Below are 17,259 nucleotides of genomic sequence, written 5' to 3' on the forward strand. Positions count from 1 at the left end.
ATATTAGGTCCCACTCCTACCACTACTTTTTCCCCCCACTCAGATATGAATTAATTGAACTTTCGTATGTGAATAATTCTTTTATGTTATTTTCGTCTTTTCTGTTTCCCAAAATTTTCAAGTTAAATAAAATAGAAAAAAAAAAAAGCTGTCTATTTTTTACCTTTACATTACATCCTTTTCTTGTTAGAGCTACGTTTTCAGTACTCCTCCCTCTTTCCTACTACGGATGTGTTTTAAAAGAGGTTATGAACTGTCTCAATTTGAATTTTTTAAATCAAATATTTGTATTTTTTTTTATATAAGTCTTACATGTACGAGTCTTATGCAAGTCTTAATTATACAATACAAGTCTATTAAAATTTATTTTCCAATTAACTATGCAAAGCTTTTATTTTTTTTGTTTTTAAAAGGTTTTTTTGTGATAATTCGTGCATTCATATATAATTTCTGAATTACCCCATAACATTTAACATTGAAATAAGCGAGAAATAACTCTAAAACAACTAGGGTAGAACTAAGTATAAAAGGAAAAAGATGGAAATTGATAGGTCATATATAGAGAATGCCTCCTACAAGAACACTAGCAGAAGCCTTAACGTGGGCACCAGAAGGCAAACGAAAAAAAGGGAGACCCGTGCTGACATGTAGAAGAAAGATGGAAGAGGAATGAAGACAGGCGGGATGGACGAGCTGGTCTAAGGCGAGATCTTGTGCAAAAGACCGAATGAGTAGGAGCACGAAGACAATTGCCTTATGTGCCACCAGGAACGAAGTAGGATAAGTAAGTAAGTACATTATGCAACCAATAAATCCGTACTCCAACTTTACTATCCAACTTTTATTAATATATACATTTCTTTAATTTCTAAAATTCTGAAAAAGAAAAAAAAATTCAATAGCTTTCACGATTACAATGCAAATTACATCATTTACAAAAATAAAAAGCTTTATTCATTTTATTAGAAGCCACTAATCGCACTATTAAAGAGAAAAAAATCAATCTTTATTCAAAATGACTTAAAGTGCCCCTAAAAATTAGGTAAAAAAAGGAAAAGAAAAGAACGACAACAGCAAGGAAATGTATAAGATACGCAAAAATATTATATTGAGCATGTATGAAAAAGCAAGGTACACAAGCTAAGTTGCTCTATGCTTGCTGGAAGCAAGTTTTATTTGTGCAAAACTAATAATTTCACAAGTAGTTAATTTACAGTTCCAATTTATGAACTGCAGAAACAAATTATATGTATACATATATGATTATGAAATAGTTTCGGAGTTAACTGTATATACATAATACTCTATCTTCAGAAACTAAAGTTATGTAATTATTTAAACTGAAACTTTCTAAATTAGTAAAACCTAGTAAAATTCAAAAACACAAATTGAGATAAATTTAAATTAAGATAGTTATGTTTATAAATACGATACAGCATTTGGTCCATAAATATTTTATTAAAGAATTTCTGCTGAACTATTCAAGAAAGTTTAAAAGTAACATACTATTTTACAGCACTAGATGGCAGCATCATAAGTTCTCTTGGCACATTGCATTCTTGTTGTAGTACATAAGGCCTATTTTGATAATATTCCGAATAAAATTAAAGTTTTTATCAAAATTTCTAATTTTTTAGTTTGAGGGGTGGCCAACCTTTTTAGAAAGATCGCAGCTATCGGAAAAAAAATTATCTGAGCAACTTACAACTCTAACATGCAAATTTTTTTTAAATTTTGAAAAATGCTTTTTTTATAATATGCTGCTGTGATTTTTGCTTAAATAGCGCTTATTTTCGCAACATGAGTCGAAATAATGAAGATTTAAGAAATGATATATAAATAAAACTGAAGTGCAAAGTTAGGCTTTATGGTTAATAAACATTATAAAGTAAAAGTTTATGTATAAAATGAAAATAAATAACTTGAATAATTTTATCTTAAATAATTATATAGTCAGCTTGTGTGGCTTTTGATTTTTTTTCACCTAGTAATCAATCTTCCCCTTATCTGTCAGAATGAGTTCAAGAAAATATTATTAAATTTGAAGAAATAGTGACTGAAATTTTCTTTAAAAACTCTACAGACTTTTTTTTCAAAAATATAGCGCAATAAAATAATGCAATTTTTGGTTTTGAGTTATGAATTTAAATCGACAAAATTGACCATTTTGAGGTCCTTAAATTTAGTTTTACGGCAGCTTAAACTAAGGAAAATCAATTTGGATTATGCTTAAAAAATTTTAAAGTAAATCAGGCAAAAAAATACATAAATATAGATTTATTAAAAATCTGAAAACAGACAAATGTTTAAGACCAAACTACATTTTAAAAAATGTTGACTGCCGAATAGTTTTAAAATAGTTTCATAAGGAAAAACATTTAGTAGATAATACAAAATACCTCGCCCTTATATCTCAAATGAAAAGAGGTTTTTCAGTATAATATTCGTTTAGGAACTATGAAAAGTATTTATTTAAAAACTGCAATATGTAGTTTTGGTGTGAAAAACTTATTTCTAAAAGCTCGATCATACTTTAGAAAAAAATTTGTTTATAGGAAATTAAAAAAAAATTTCAGAATCACCATCTAAAATCTGTAACATATTTCATAGTTGTAAATTGAAACCTTATTGTAATTTATGTGATTTTTTATTTTATTTTATTATTATTATTTCCCCTTTTTTCTATCAATAGGTTTTTAATACAAACATTTTCAATGGGAACTATCTCTTAATAGTAAACCTCGCAGAATAAAATCCTGTGATAACAGTTAAATAATGAATCATAATTGTTACCTATAAAACGAAATACAAGATCAAAAAACCTTATTTTTTTAAAAGAAAGAATTCTAAAATTGATAATACATCTTTCTAATAGTGATTATGAGAATGTAATTACGCTTCCTCTTAATTATTCGAATAATATGCATCCTCCGTAATTATGCGAACTATTCATGAGTTAAAGATTCAAATGTTTTTATTCAAAAAATCTCGATGATCATTTTTGACAATAGTTTAACTTCCAATTTTCTGTATTTTTTTAATATAAAATGACGAAAAAATATATATGTGTACTCAGATACTAAATAAACTGTTTATTATTGTATCTGAATTGCATAGTTAAAGCAAAAGAAAGTATGATTAACGAAAAAATATTGTTCTGCTTGTTTACTTAAAGAGGGATAAGACATGTTAAATATTCTTTCCGTTTTCATACTTATGACTGCTCACTTGCTTGATAGCTCAGGTCTTTTAAAATCACGTTTTTAAAATTCTGTGTGTTTAGATAAATAGATTTCATTTTTTTCCGCCTTATAGCTCAATTTGTTTCCTTAACACAAGGCAGTATATAATTTTTATTCAGAAATCTGTAAACATGTACGCTATAAGCGTTCAAGCTTATTACTGCTTAGGTAAAACAACGTTTAAAAGCACAAAAACTATTTATAAATAGTTTTGTGCTTTTAAACGTTGTTTTACCTTAGTTTGTATTTTAGCACAAAGGTCACCCACTTGTGTATTCATGACTGCTTCCTCACTTGATATTCCAGTTCTTTGCTGCCAACGAGAAAAAGAAATTTCATCGGACTTTTTAAAAATCAGTGTACATACGCATATCAAATACCTTACTGCAAGCGTTGTATTTTTATTTGATTGACATAGAAAGGTTCAGTGATGATTATAAGATTTAAAGTAAACAATTAAGAAGGTGAACTTATCATCGGTTTAAGAACGCTTTCTACTCTTGATTTACGAATGATGATTCATCTTTCATTCCCGAAGGTTTTTCTAGCCTTGTTTTGTAAAGGCAGTTCTCGATATAAGGGAGTTGTTTATTTGATTGACATAGAAAGGTTCAGCGATGATCATAAAATCTAAAATAAACAATTAAGAGGGTGAACTTATCATCGGTTTAAGAACGCTTTCTACTCTTGATTTAGGAATGATGATTCATCTTTCATTTCAGAAGGTTTTTCTAACCATGTTTTCGAAAAGCAGATCTCGATATAAAAGAAAGAGTTGATTATGCAAGATTATTGCGATCCTCAGAGAGCGTAAACTAGCATAATTAAATTTACTGTTTCAAGCTAGCATAGTTTATTTGCTAATCATTTATAAACCTTGTTGGACCTTGTGATAAACGTTGTTTCTGACATTAAAATTAATCTAACACTGCAACCTGGGATTATTGTTCTGATATAATAAGAACATACATGAAAATGCTTATATGAATGAACAGTAAACGAATTAAAACGAATTAAATGAATTAAATAGTGAGGTGAATCTCACATTATAAATATTAATATTCATATACCATAGTGAATAGATTCAGAATATTCGTTATTGATAAATCAAATTGTGAGAAAAATTCAAGAAAACAAAAATGTGACCAGAAAAATAATCCCGTAACAAATTGCTAAGAAAAATGGAGTAAACAAAAGGATATTTTTCTAACTCAATAGTCTAAATCTTTAAATATTACATCAATCATTATACATAAGTAGAGGACTACGACCCCTGATCGCTTCGCTCACCAACTCCCACCTATTGCTCTGCAAACATTTTTATTTCCTGCACTAGACAAATTGTTTCAAAATTTATAATTATTTAGTTAAAGGATCCTGAAACCTTTATTGTTTCGAAAAAATAACAGATAATCAGGAAATCTTGATAATTTATAAAATTTAAACATAATAATTTTGCACGCGGTTACGATAGCAACTTATATCTATAAACTTTCTTTTTAACAATTTACTTTATTTAATTTTTGTTTTCAATTAAAACTCGTTAAACTTTTTTCGTCAGGTAATATTAAGAAACAGTGCAAAAAGATAATTAATAACACTTCTGTAAAATTTTTGAATATTCATTTTGTTTTCATTATTATATGTTAACTTGACACAGATTTTTATGCATTCTCGTGTATTCATTTCTTTCATGCATTCCTTCAAGTATTTATTTATTTATTTATTTTGTACTTCTCATGTATCATATGAAATCAATGATTTTTACTGGTTGCTATGACACCTTCGAAAAATTTTTATTTGTTGTTTGACATTTACTCACATCTGAATTCTATCTCCAATAGAAATAATGCTAAAGGCACCTGGGTAAAAAAAGCATTACGAAGCTCTGATTTGTGCTCTATTTGACCTGATTTGAAGCTCTGATTTGACCCCTTTGGTCGTCATTAGAGGTACACTTACTGCACAGCGGCACGTCGACGACATCCTAAGACCTGTTTTGCAATCGTTCCTTCTGCAGCGCCCTGGGCTGGTTTTTCAGCAGGACAATGCAAGACCACATACGGCACGTGTTGCTATGAACTGTCTGCAAGCTTGTCAAACTCTTCCTTGGCCTGCCAGATCACCAGATCTCTCTCCCATCGAGCATGTCTGAGATATGATGGGAAGGCGATTGCATCTGGCACGGAATGTTGATGACCTCGTTCGACAATCGAATTTGGCAGGAAATACCGCAAGAGACCATCCGGGAGCCTTATCGGTCTATGCCACGCCGTGTGGCTGCTTGTATCCAGGCTAGAGGCAAGTAACACCTTATTGAACTGTAACTCTGCAATAATTTATTCATTTGTTCTGAAATTTTAATCATTTACTATTCTGTGCATTGTCTTCCTATCCACCAGTTTTCGCTTCAATCGGATAACTCCTTCTTGGTGCGTCGATTTTTTTGTTGTAGATAAAACAAAATATCTGCATTCAAAACATCAATTTTTACAGTGGAATAAATTTGAAGTTAAAAACCTTTAAAATTGTTCTACCGTTCATTGGCGATTTATTGCAAAACTATCCGCCATGTTATCGAACTTATTTCGTTCCTCGGGGAGTCATTTCCGATGCTTGATGAAAGGAGGGGGTTGGTTTTGATGCCAATTCATGACGCTCACTAAACAGAAAGGGATTTCTTTTACCTCCTGCACCCCTTAGCAAACAAAGCTGCCCTCAATTAGAATCGCTCCACTCTTCTATTAATACTCTCTTCGGCCTCTCGATTGGCTATGAATTCTCAGATCTTTCTTGCTTCGTTTTTAGATTTATTTTGCACAAATTCACACAATTACAGATTTATTTTACACCTATTTTTGACTGATAATATGGTCGATGCATACGACTTGTTTTCGAATTCTGCTTACTAAGCTAATTTCCTTTGTACTTTTCATATTTTTAAAGTAACTTTTGAATGAAAATAATTGTTATCGTTTTTTTTTATCACAATTAAATGAAATCCAATTAAAAAAAATTTTGCTGAAATTGCTGTCCGTTAGTGATAAATATAATGTTTTTGATTTGTTTTTCAATTATCCTTTCTTTCTTCATCTCCTTATATATTTATTAATCATTTTCTTTAACTTTTTCTTTAATTTTTGTAAGGAATAAATTATTATTGTTCCTTCTTTGCCAAAATGAACTGTAAATTACAGTTTTATTTTACACCTTTTTTTGACTGGTAATATGGTCGATGCATATGACTTGGTTTTGAATTCCATTTACTATCCTAATTTTCTTCGTACTTTTTTATATTTTAAAAGTAACCCTTGAAAGAAAATGATTGTTACCGTTTTTTCTATTGTCTAAATTAAATAAAGTCCGTTTAAAAATTTATTTGCTGAAATTATTGTCTACATTCCATTAGTGATAAATTTGCTGTTTTTGATTTGGTTTTAAATTCTCCTTTCTTTCCTTATCTGCTTATAGACTAATCAATCCTTTTCTTCAATTTTTGATGAAGAATAAATTATTCTTTTTCTTTCTTTGTCAAAATAAAATCTGAATATCAGATTCATTTCACAAAATTGTCTTTATTTCACTAGCATTATGGTATATTATAGTGTTATACGAAATGGTTTTAAATTCTGCTTTTTCCTAACTTCTTACTTTCTTTCATAATTTTATTTTATTTTTCTTACTTAATTTTTATTGTACACTTTGCTTGAAAAAAAACTTATCTTTTTTTGTTGCTAGAATCGAATAACAGTAAAATTACAAATTTATTTGTGATTTAAATAAAACCTAAATTATAAATTTATTTATGGACTAGTCGAATACAAGTATTTTGTATGAGATGAAAAAAAAATGAATCAATAAATTAATACTGTACAGCACTACGAAATCATTCACAAAACTGAAAGGCTTATACCGTCACAATTAATAAAGCTAAATGAAGAAAAAAAATTATTGCTACGTTGTTTAGAAATACGTTTCCCTTTCCGGTGGCTTTACGTTATCAAATTAAGCAAAATATATTTTTGGTAGTTCATCTTATTACAATAGAGATAAACTGTATTCAGCATCACTTGAGATGATGTTATTGCTCGCTGCAAACTCATCATAGTCAAAATTTACCACCATCAAGTTATTTCTTCTGTTCATATCCTTTTCGAGGGGCCGTAAGATACTTATTTCCACAGTAATGACATTAAAACTGCTCAATATTGGTGAAGTTTTAAAAATTATCAAATATATCGATAAAAGACAGTGGGTGGACGAAATAATGGAAATACTTCTATATTAATAAATTTTTTTTTCTTTCGTATTTCTCAAAAAATACTTGATGAATCAATTTACTTAAAAAAGATTTTAGATCATGTTATTTCTCTTGCATATCAGTGAAGTTTAACGCTTTTAGAGGTTTGAGGGACAAATAAAATTACGAACGGAAAATAGTATTTTTGAACACCCTATGCTAAAAACTGGGGCAATAAATTCATAACTTGTAACAACAATTTTGGTTATTATATGCAATAATTACGCAAAATTTCGTAAGCCTAGCTTAAATATTTAGATAGATATGGGCATTTTTTTAAAAACCTAATTTGTTTGTCTTGCTTTTTTTCCTATACCTTTATAAATATTTAATAAAATTAAACAAAACTTTTAGAACAACTTGAAATTAATTGCAAAATTTTGAATCCTTGAAAACTGTACAATATATAAGTAATTAAAGTAGTTTTTTAATTTCGAAAAAATTGTACAGTTTTTTCTTTTAGTTTTTTTTTAATAATTTAGAAGTGAATTGTATTTGGCAACTAATGAAGAAAGTCCGATTTGAATATCTTAAAAATTTAAAAAGTTTTAATTAATTTTCTTAGTAGTTTTTGCACTTTTTAAAAGATAGCTCAAAATGATAAGGGGCTTTCCACGAATATTATTTTGTATCAAAAGACAAAACTACATAACAAATGATAATACCTTACGATAAACATTCATACACCGAAAAATGATTGTATAAGGAAATAAAACGTGGGAAAGGAAAGGTATTTTTATGGGGGATGATCCCCAACAATGCCTGTATCATTTTTAATAAATCTTGGTTAATAGTACAAAATGAAATTTATGGAAAACACCGTATCATTTTGAGTTTCCTTTTAAAGCGTACGTAAACGTTTTTGAACGTCGAAAATTGCGTGAAACTTTTTAAATTTCTAAGATAATGATATTGGATTTTTTTTTTACTTGTTACCAAATACGATTCACTACAAAATTAAGAAGAAAAAAATTAAAAGAATTTAGCGCATACGAAGTTTAAAAGAATTACTTTAACTACTCATATCTTGCTCAGATTAAAACGAATTTTTCTCAAATTTTAACGCAATAATTTTGTAATGAATTTTAACTTGATCCAAAAATTTTTTTCATTTTATTGAGTATTTTTAAAGTTATAGCAGAAATATGCAAGACAAAAAAACAATGTGCTTTTTTAAAAAAATGTCCATATCTCCTTAAATTTTTAAGCTAGGTTTACGAACTTTTGTTCAATTGTCGCATATAATAACCTAAATAATTGTTACCAGTTACAAATTTCAATCCGCACTTTTTATTTTTTTTTTTGATAGAAAAATTTGATAGTATAAAAGTGTTTCTATTACTCTGTCTAACCCCTGTACTTTATACATATATTTAGGCGCGGTATAGCCAAACCATGGCTCTTGCGCCAAAAATTTACATCAATCAATCAATCAATTATACATATATTAGTATAATTGGCACTATTACATAACCATTCAACAATTTAAATTTTGCGCGAAATAAATTTTTCAATGCAGCTAATTAAAGTCAAAATTTTAAAAGCAAATAGAATTCTTATATGACCTTGAGATTGACTTTCGAACACGACCCTTTCTCTATCTAACCTTCAATATACTGTTTAAACTATTTATAAATTGTAATGGAAAAAGTTCTTTTCCAATTTTTTATAAATAATAATTGAATATTAAAGTACATGCAATAAACTCCTTTTTTTTATCAAATAGAGCTATAAGTCAGAAAATACCACTGATGTTGTCTTATAATATATTTGGAAAAATTTTTTTTTTAAATATTTGAAAAAGTAGAATTATTAACTGTAAAATTTAAAACAATAGCTAACGCTTAACCAAAAAATTCTATTTCGTTTTTCGCCTTTCCCATTCGAACGGTATGTAATAGTATGTAATTCCAATGTTAGTTATCCTGATTGCCGGTACTTCTTTTCTCTAAAACCCATTTTTTTCATGTAGTTTAACGAAACAAAAATCTGACATATCGTTATTTTTACAGTAATATTTACTGTAAAATCATGGAATAAAATTGCAAACTCCATACTACATGATCAACGTTAATTGCTCTGCAAAACTTTAAAATCCGCAAGATCCATCCGTAATTATATGTATTTTCTTACGTATATATAAAGAAGTATTAAAACTTTCTTATTTTTTAATACTCTAAGCAAGCCACTTAGAGGAACATTTGTGAAATACGCTAACAAATAACTATAACACACTAAAATACAATGGGACACCTGCAAGTGACGTGGTATGGGTATCTCGATCCTGATTGGTTGTTGAAACGTGGCATTTGTTTACATTAGCAACTGTTTTTGTCATTCTATTACTAGTAAGCAAAGTTCCTCAAGCATGAATTATCTTAAGTGATGCATTCTATATTCTTACACAAAGGTTCTTTCACAAAGATTTCAAATATTTCGCGAAATACTTCTTACTTAACACAAAGACGGGCATGAAGCCCTGTAGAAAATAAAAAAAACTAATTATGCATCGAAGTTGCCAGGTACACGAAACAGAATATATCATGGTAACAATAAAATACATATACAAATAATAAATCTAAGTTAAGTAAAAGACGTAAACGAGAAAGAATTATATTTCAACAAATTTGATTAACTTTCCGTTGATTAACATTATAGCTTAAATGGAGAAACTTAGCTCAACTTAAACACTCCATTTTGCTTATAAGCAATCAGCCGATGCTGACGTAATAAGTCACACGTGTGGGTATTTGTGATCATCTTCTTAATTGAAATGTAAGTACCCAACTGTTTTAGTCATTTTGAATATTTTTTTAAATTTATTTACTATAATTTACCGTCAGTAATTTTGTAATTTCTGATTAAATTTCATTAGATATCTAGCTTTTTTCAGCTATGCTCCATAAGCGGCAAAATGTGTTGACAATTTCCATCAATTTTGACCACTGTATCAATTTAAAAATAAACTCTTTTAAAAATCTATACCCATAAAGTCCATGAATGCGCACTTGGATCTTGGGTTAAATCTTTGAAATCTTTTATCGTAGACCTGCATAGACTTCGTTTTCAATGAAAGTTTTTCCCATAACATTCGCAAATCAAAGTGATGACATGACATCGGAGTTATATATTCCCACGGAATGACCCTTAAGGTCGACATTTGACAAAAAATGACGCGCATGTCATCACCTGGTCAAAGTGTTGACAGCTTCCTGTTGACACTTGTGCATCCAACATTTGCATTTCTGATATTTCAATGGGATGACACCCTCTTTTGTGACGATTTCAGATGAATAGAATCTTCTTTTTATAAGTAGGAAGTTGCTGTCCTTATTATTTTAGTATAATACAACCATTTTACACAGTGAGAAAAAAATATTATCAAAACTACCAGAATACGGTAAAGTTTACCGTGTTCTTGGCTCTATGGGAACAACAAAAAGCTTCGTAATGATTCTTGCAAAATTTGCAATAAAACATGTTTTTATAATATGTAATGAAATTTGGTAATTTTATCACGATACCTAAGCATGGCATAAAAATCATTTATTCGGTAAACCAGTTCTGTATTTTTTGCTAAATGTGCGATAAAATTATAAATTTGAAAAGCAGAATTTCTGGTAAATCACCATTAATAACTATTTGAATGGTATAAATACCGTATATTTTGGTTTCTATTATCTGAATATTCTTTATCAAAAATGTCCTTACCACACTATACGGTAATTTTAGCAGGATTTTTTCCCCGTACACTGTACAAAAAACATGATTCATTTAATTTTAATGGTTATTCATAATGAGTCGATTAAAATTTTTAGAAAATGCATTAACTTTTAACTCAGAACTTTTATTAAGCATATTTTTGATTATTTTGTATTTCTCTCATGGGCTGCATAATTCAAAAATCAAGACTTTGAGATAAGTGGGTTTAAAGTTTTCTTTAATAAAGAAAATGCATAAGATTGCTGCTTAAAGAATGTGTATTTTCATATTTACACCTGTTCTTAGTCCAAAACCCGAGTTTTTTTAGTTGTGCCACTACTGCAGTCCATGATCGATTTATTAAAGATAAAAGGAGTGAAAAAATATTACATTTAGCATTTTTGAAATTTATAGCTATAAAATTCAGAATTTAACAAAAGTGTATTTTACTGCGTTAAAGGTCAAATGTTTCCAAACACTGTTCCCTTCCAAACAATTTTTGAAATTCGCACTTATTTGCTGTTATTTAGATCTAACAGAAACAGTTATTCTTTAATGTAATTTCCTTATTTTATAAAATAAATTATTGATAAAATTTTGAATATGAATAGAAAAAAAAATTTTAAACTGCTTTTTGGATTTTAATGCAAACATAATTTCCGATAATCTAACAGATTTTTTTAGTAACTGATAGACTAGTTTTCATAAATAAAAAATATCAAAATATATTTTTGCTTGTAAATAGAGCGTCAGGAAAAAAGTATGCAAAAGGGATGCTAGTGCCTCATCTGCGTCAAGGTTATAAACAGAATGATAGTAGTATTCAAAAATAATCGCAGAAAATGTCTTAATTTTAATAAAACGTTGAATAGCAATCGGAAACTCTTAATGACATTTTCATTTTTGATATTTTTGGAAGTCAGTAAATTACTATCACCATCGACTTGAGTAGTGTACACTGTAAAAATGTCAGGATCAAATTATGGTAAAAAGTACCGGCACTCAAAATGCCAGTACTTTTTACCGTAAAATCCTTCGCTATTCTAAAATCTGATATACCATAATTTTTACATTAATATGTACAGTTATATCACTGAATCACTTTCATAAAATAAATTTTTTTCCATAAAAATACGCTATGAAATTTTACAGTAAAATTAGACTTTAAAGTAAAATAAATTTTACGTATGTTGCACTCAGGGTGCCACAGTACTTTTTGCCGCAATTTGATCAGGAATTTTCTTACACAGTAATGAGCGTATTGGGTTACTGAAAGATCATTAAAAAATGACACTTTTTTACTCTGCTCTAGACTGTTGGCACCATCAATAGCCAAATTCTGTAGCAGAGAGTGAAAAAAAAAGAAACAAAGAAGAAAATCAGAGAGGCGCTTAATATATAAATATAAATATTACCTTTTCAGATGATTTAAGTTTTCACTTGTAAATAAAGAATTTTTTTTTGAGTGTGTATCAAATAAAATTGATTTCTTTCTAATTTTCTTCTTCTCCTTGTTTTTATCTATTTAATTAATTTTTTACTTAATCCCCTTTAACTTTCATATTTGTGACACAGGAATATCTTAGTCAAAGTAATTACAAACTTTGAAGACATTTAGCAAATAAAAGAAGTCCTTTGTCATTAAAAAGAAACAAAAAAAAATTTGAAGTTTCGATGCATTGTTGGGTGAGACTAGGTTTCCAACACATGCTTTGTTGGATTATTGATGGTTTTTTTCCTTCTTTTTATTAAATGATAATGATATGGTTATGGTTTCATAATATGTGATAAAATTTGGCAAATGTAGTAAAATTTGATAATCTTATCTTTATATCTTTGAACCTGGCATTAAAACCATTTGTTCGGATAAATTTACTTTTCAGTTTTTGCTGAATGTGGGGCAATAAGAACTATAACCTCAGAAACCACAATTTTTGATAATTCACTACTATACGAACGGAAAAATTGCCAAATTAATGGTTTAAATACTGTATATTTTGACTTTTTAGAACCAGAATTATGGCTTACTTTTTGCTAGATGTTATAGTACGGTAATTTTACTAGATTTATTTAGTATTTAGTTATTCTGTAACAATAAGTTTAGCAGTTCAACAAGATAAAAATAAAAAATTTGAAAAGCCTATTTTTTCGGTATAGAAAACTTTAAGCAAAATTCACGAAAATAAATAAATAAATAAAAAGCAATTTTTGAGCTGTCTTCCCTGTTTCTTTCTTTCTTTTTCCTTTTGCAATTATTTTGTCACGATATTACGAGATTTTTATCGAAACGCTAATTCTCAAACATTTGAAGAAATTGTTGTGGCGTCTCCATACATTCAAGTATAATGTTTCTCGCATGTTGCGTAGTTGTTGTACAATGCAAATTGTAGTTGATAATTGTAAAATGCGGTTTACAAGAAATACCACCGGAAAGTTAGTTTGGAATCAAAGAAATTTGAGTATTTATTGCTTGTTGCCAGAAAAAACTTCCTAACTTTTATCAATATCGTTTAAGTTAAACGCCTGCCTTTTTTCTTTTTTTTTTTCGGACGGAAAAGTTGATTTTTTTCGCTACGATTATTTTATTTTTTGAATAAGGAATAAACTACCAAAAAAAATGAAATATAACGCAAAATTCTTAGGAGTATAACAAATTTATTACAAATTGTGTCAAGTGATTGTAAATCTTTTATTTTGAATCTGAGAATTTTAGGTAATTCTGAAATTGGTTCACAAGTTAGTCACTAGAAAGAAAAGAAAAAATATTTTGCGCTAAATATTTTTATTACAATGCTGTTAAATGGAAAATATGTATGCATAAAGCTAATTATTATTATTTTTTATAAAAAGTTTAAAAAATTTCTGGAAATTTCTGTTATATTTTTTGTTATAAAATGATAATAATAACGAAATGGCCTTTAGTGACACTACAAAAATCACTTCTCTTCTAAAGATTTCAATGAAAATTCTTTCCTTTTCCTTTAAGAAGCTGAAAATTGAAAAGTAAAAATATTAATCACAAACAAATATTCAAAAAAAAATGACTACTAAAAAATATTACAAAAATGTTAATAATAATTAATAATTAGTATCAAAAATGAAAGTAGGAAATAATTTATATGAAACACAGCTAATTATCAACAATTTATTGAAATTTAAATTTAAGTTAAGTAAATTTATTATAAATTGTATGTGGAGTAGTTTCAATAAATAAAGTATAACATATAAAATTTATTTAAGCACTAAAAAGTTTTAAGCTTGGAGGTTAAATAATTCTATGACTTAGTTGCTCAAAACGCAAGGTCAATTTTCAAACTCGCCAAATTTTCCGCTTCGTGATTTGCCCTCCACTTGAATTGAAGTATTCTATTGTTGCTAAAAGAGATTTTTAGCACTTTATGGCTACTTGAATGTTTAAAGAAACATAAATTTACCAGGTGTGATACACCTGGTTCGTTACATTTTGCACGTGCCTTTTTTATTGAACAAGGACTAGCGAGCACGACCCCTTGGGAGTGTCTTTCGAAATACGGATGAAAGCTTTTGAAGTTGGCGACTTCAAGTACAATCTGCACTGAGGAAAAAAAGTACGGCCAAAATGCAATTTACCGAATATGGTAAAATAATCAGCGTTTCTGGCTCTATGGGAGCACCAAATTCACTCGTTAATTTTTACCGAAGCGCTTTGGGAAATGATTTTGGTAAAATTAACAATAAAATATTGTTTTATAATGTGATAAAATTCGGTAAATGTGGTGAGATATGATAATTTTATAATGATACTAAAAAGCATGGCATGAAAAGTGAAAATTATTTTTTTAATTAATGAATGAAAATAATTTTTAATTAATAAGTGAAAATTAATATTTTAATGTTAAGATATCACATGTCTGAAAAACTCATATATCTTGACAGATTCAACGAATATTCAATTTCAGGTATATATTTTCTAAGTGGGTACGTCTCACTAAAAATAATAGAAACTAGTGTACTCCACCCCCTGCTCGCTATCGCTCCCCAACCCCCAAAGATTGCTATCCAATCTTACATGGCCTGCTTTGCAAATTATACTGGTTCGCTCGCTACTAAGTTTAACTCATTTGAAAAGTGTTCAAACGTAAAACCTTAAGAATTTATGTTAATTGCTAAAATCTTTAAAGCTAATTTCTAATTTCCCTCTAAAAAAGTGAAATTTTTAGTCAATAAGTCATTGAAATAAAAAATTCTTATTTGAAATAAATAACATTCGATAGAAACAATTGCAAACCATTAATTATGGTTTCAAAAAAACAGTTACTATAAAAAAAAACACACACATCTGTTAAAAACACAATTATAGATTGCAAAAATTTGAGCAATCACTGTAAAGCTGTCAAATAACCTAACTATTAAAAAGTTAAATCGAAATAAATGATATGCAATTGAAAAACTAGCAGTAACTAAACATAATTTATAATTTCTTGCTTGGATTGAAATCTCACAAAGAAAAATTTTTAGCATATCAGGAATAATTCCTGAGTCCAGCAACTTGATTTCATGGCATACTTCTTTACTAATCTACACCTTTCGTATACTTCGAGTTGATATTTTTTTTTTCCTTCAGAACAGAAATGAGCAGCGCATAAACTTCATTATTTCGTTCATGGAACAGATGTCACGTTCTTCAACATCAACAGTTAAATCATGTATGATTACATGTCTTGCAATGTCACATCTTTCATACCTTCAGCACCTTCTTCTGCTCGTCGAGCATGCTTTTTGCACAACTCGAGCACGAACAGCCCGACTACCACTCGTTTTTGAATAATGACAATAACAATTAATAAAATCAATATTATTAAACCTGCATAAGTTTAATTAAAACATATTATAGAACACTTTGTTTGTTGATATGAACTCTTCACTTTCGGCCTTTCAATTCTTCCCTACTTATAGCTTGGTTTGTTTCAGCTATTCAGTGCCCACTCTCGAAAAGAATTTTTATTCAAAAAATATGTAAACATACACGTTTACGCTTTCATGCATATGACAGCTCACACGCTTGATATTTTTATTCTTTGCTGCCAATTTGAAGAATAAATGAGGACTTTCTTTATCAGTATCTAAAGAAATATATTTGTTGATAATAATTATATAACTTTTTCCAAGCGAAGTTTTTTCTGAATTTGTTTGCTTCATTTTTTTATATGTATACTTTAAAAGAAACTTTAAAAAAGGAAAGAAATTTAGTGTCTTATGTAAGCATTGATTTTAACCCTCCTCTCCATTTCATCAAAGGTCCTTATGTAATATTTGATTTGATCATTTACATGGCATCAATGCAGGTGTCATGTAAATTTCGAAAATGCTATAAAATGGTGCAAAAGAAAAAAATATATAAAAAGGCAAATTCGATATATTTCATTGGTATGTTTTTAGAAACCTTAGTCTTACTAATTTATAATATAAAAATCTGAAAGAATGCGGATTAATGTTTTTGGATTAAAGATTTTACCAGCAAGTGTATAATGTTCACTTTTCATAATTGATATGTAAGTTATAATATAATATACTCTGCATTATAAAATGGCTATAATTTACAAGTGTAATATTTAAGTTCATTCCTTCATTTTAAATTTCATTTCTTTAAAAATAACAAAGAAGTGAAATTATTTGAACAACACTGAATGGAAGTAAAAACAAATCCCCTCTCCTATTTTGACTCTTCAAAAGAAAAGAAAAAGTTTAAATATATGTTCAATATCGGTTGATTTTGCTTAGACAGAAATAGAGAAAGAAAAAAAAATCGAAAGCAAAACTCGAGATAAACTGCAGAATCCCTTACGAATATGTTCTCATGTCATCACCCAAAAATCGAAACTTACCCTGCCCTTCCTTCAATATTCCATCCCCATATCAACCTCACAACCTGTCAGTGCACCTTTCTTTCGATGCATCACTCGCCACCTCTAAAACCACCCCACAAGCCCATCAAATATACAAACAAACAAGAAAAGAAAAGGACACGGGGTGGCG

The sequence above is a fragment of the Parasteatoda tepidariorum genome, chromosome 7, assembly GCF_043381705.1.
Source record: "Parasteatoda tepidariorum isolate YZ-2023 chromosome 7, CAS_Ptep_4.0, whole genome shotgun sequence".
In the NCBI taxonomy this organism is placed as follows: domain Eukaryota; kingdom Metazoa; phylum Arthropoda; class Arachnida; order Araneae; family Theridiidae; genus Parasteatoda; species Parasteatoda tepidariorum.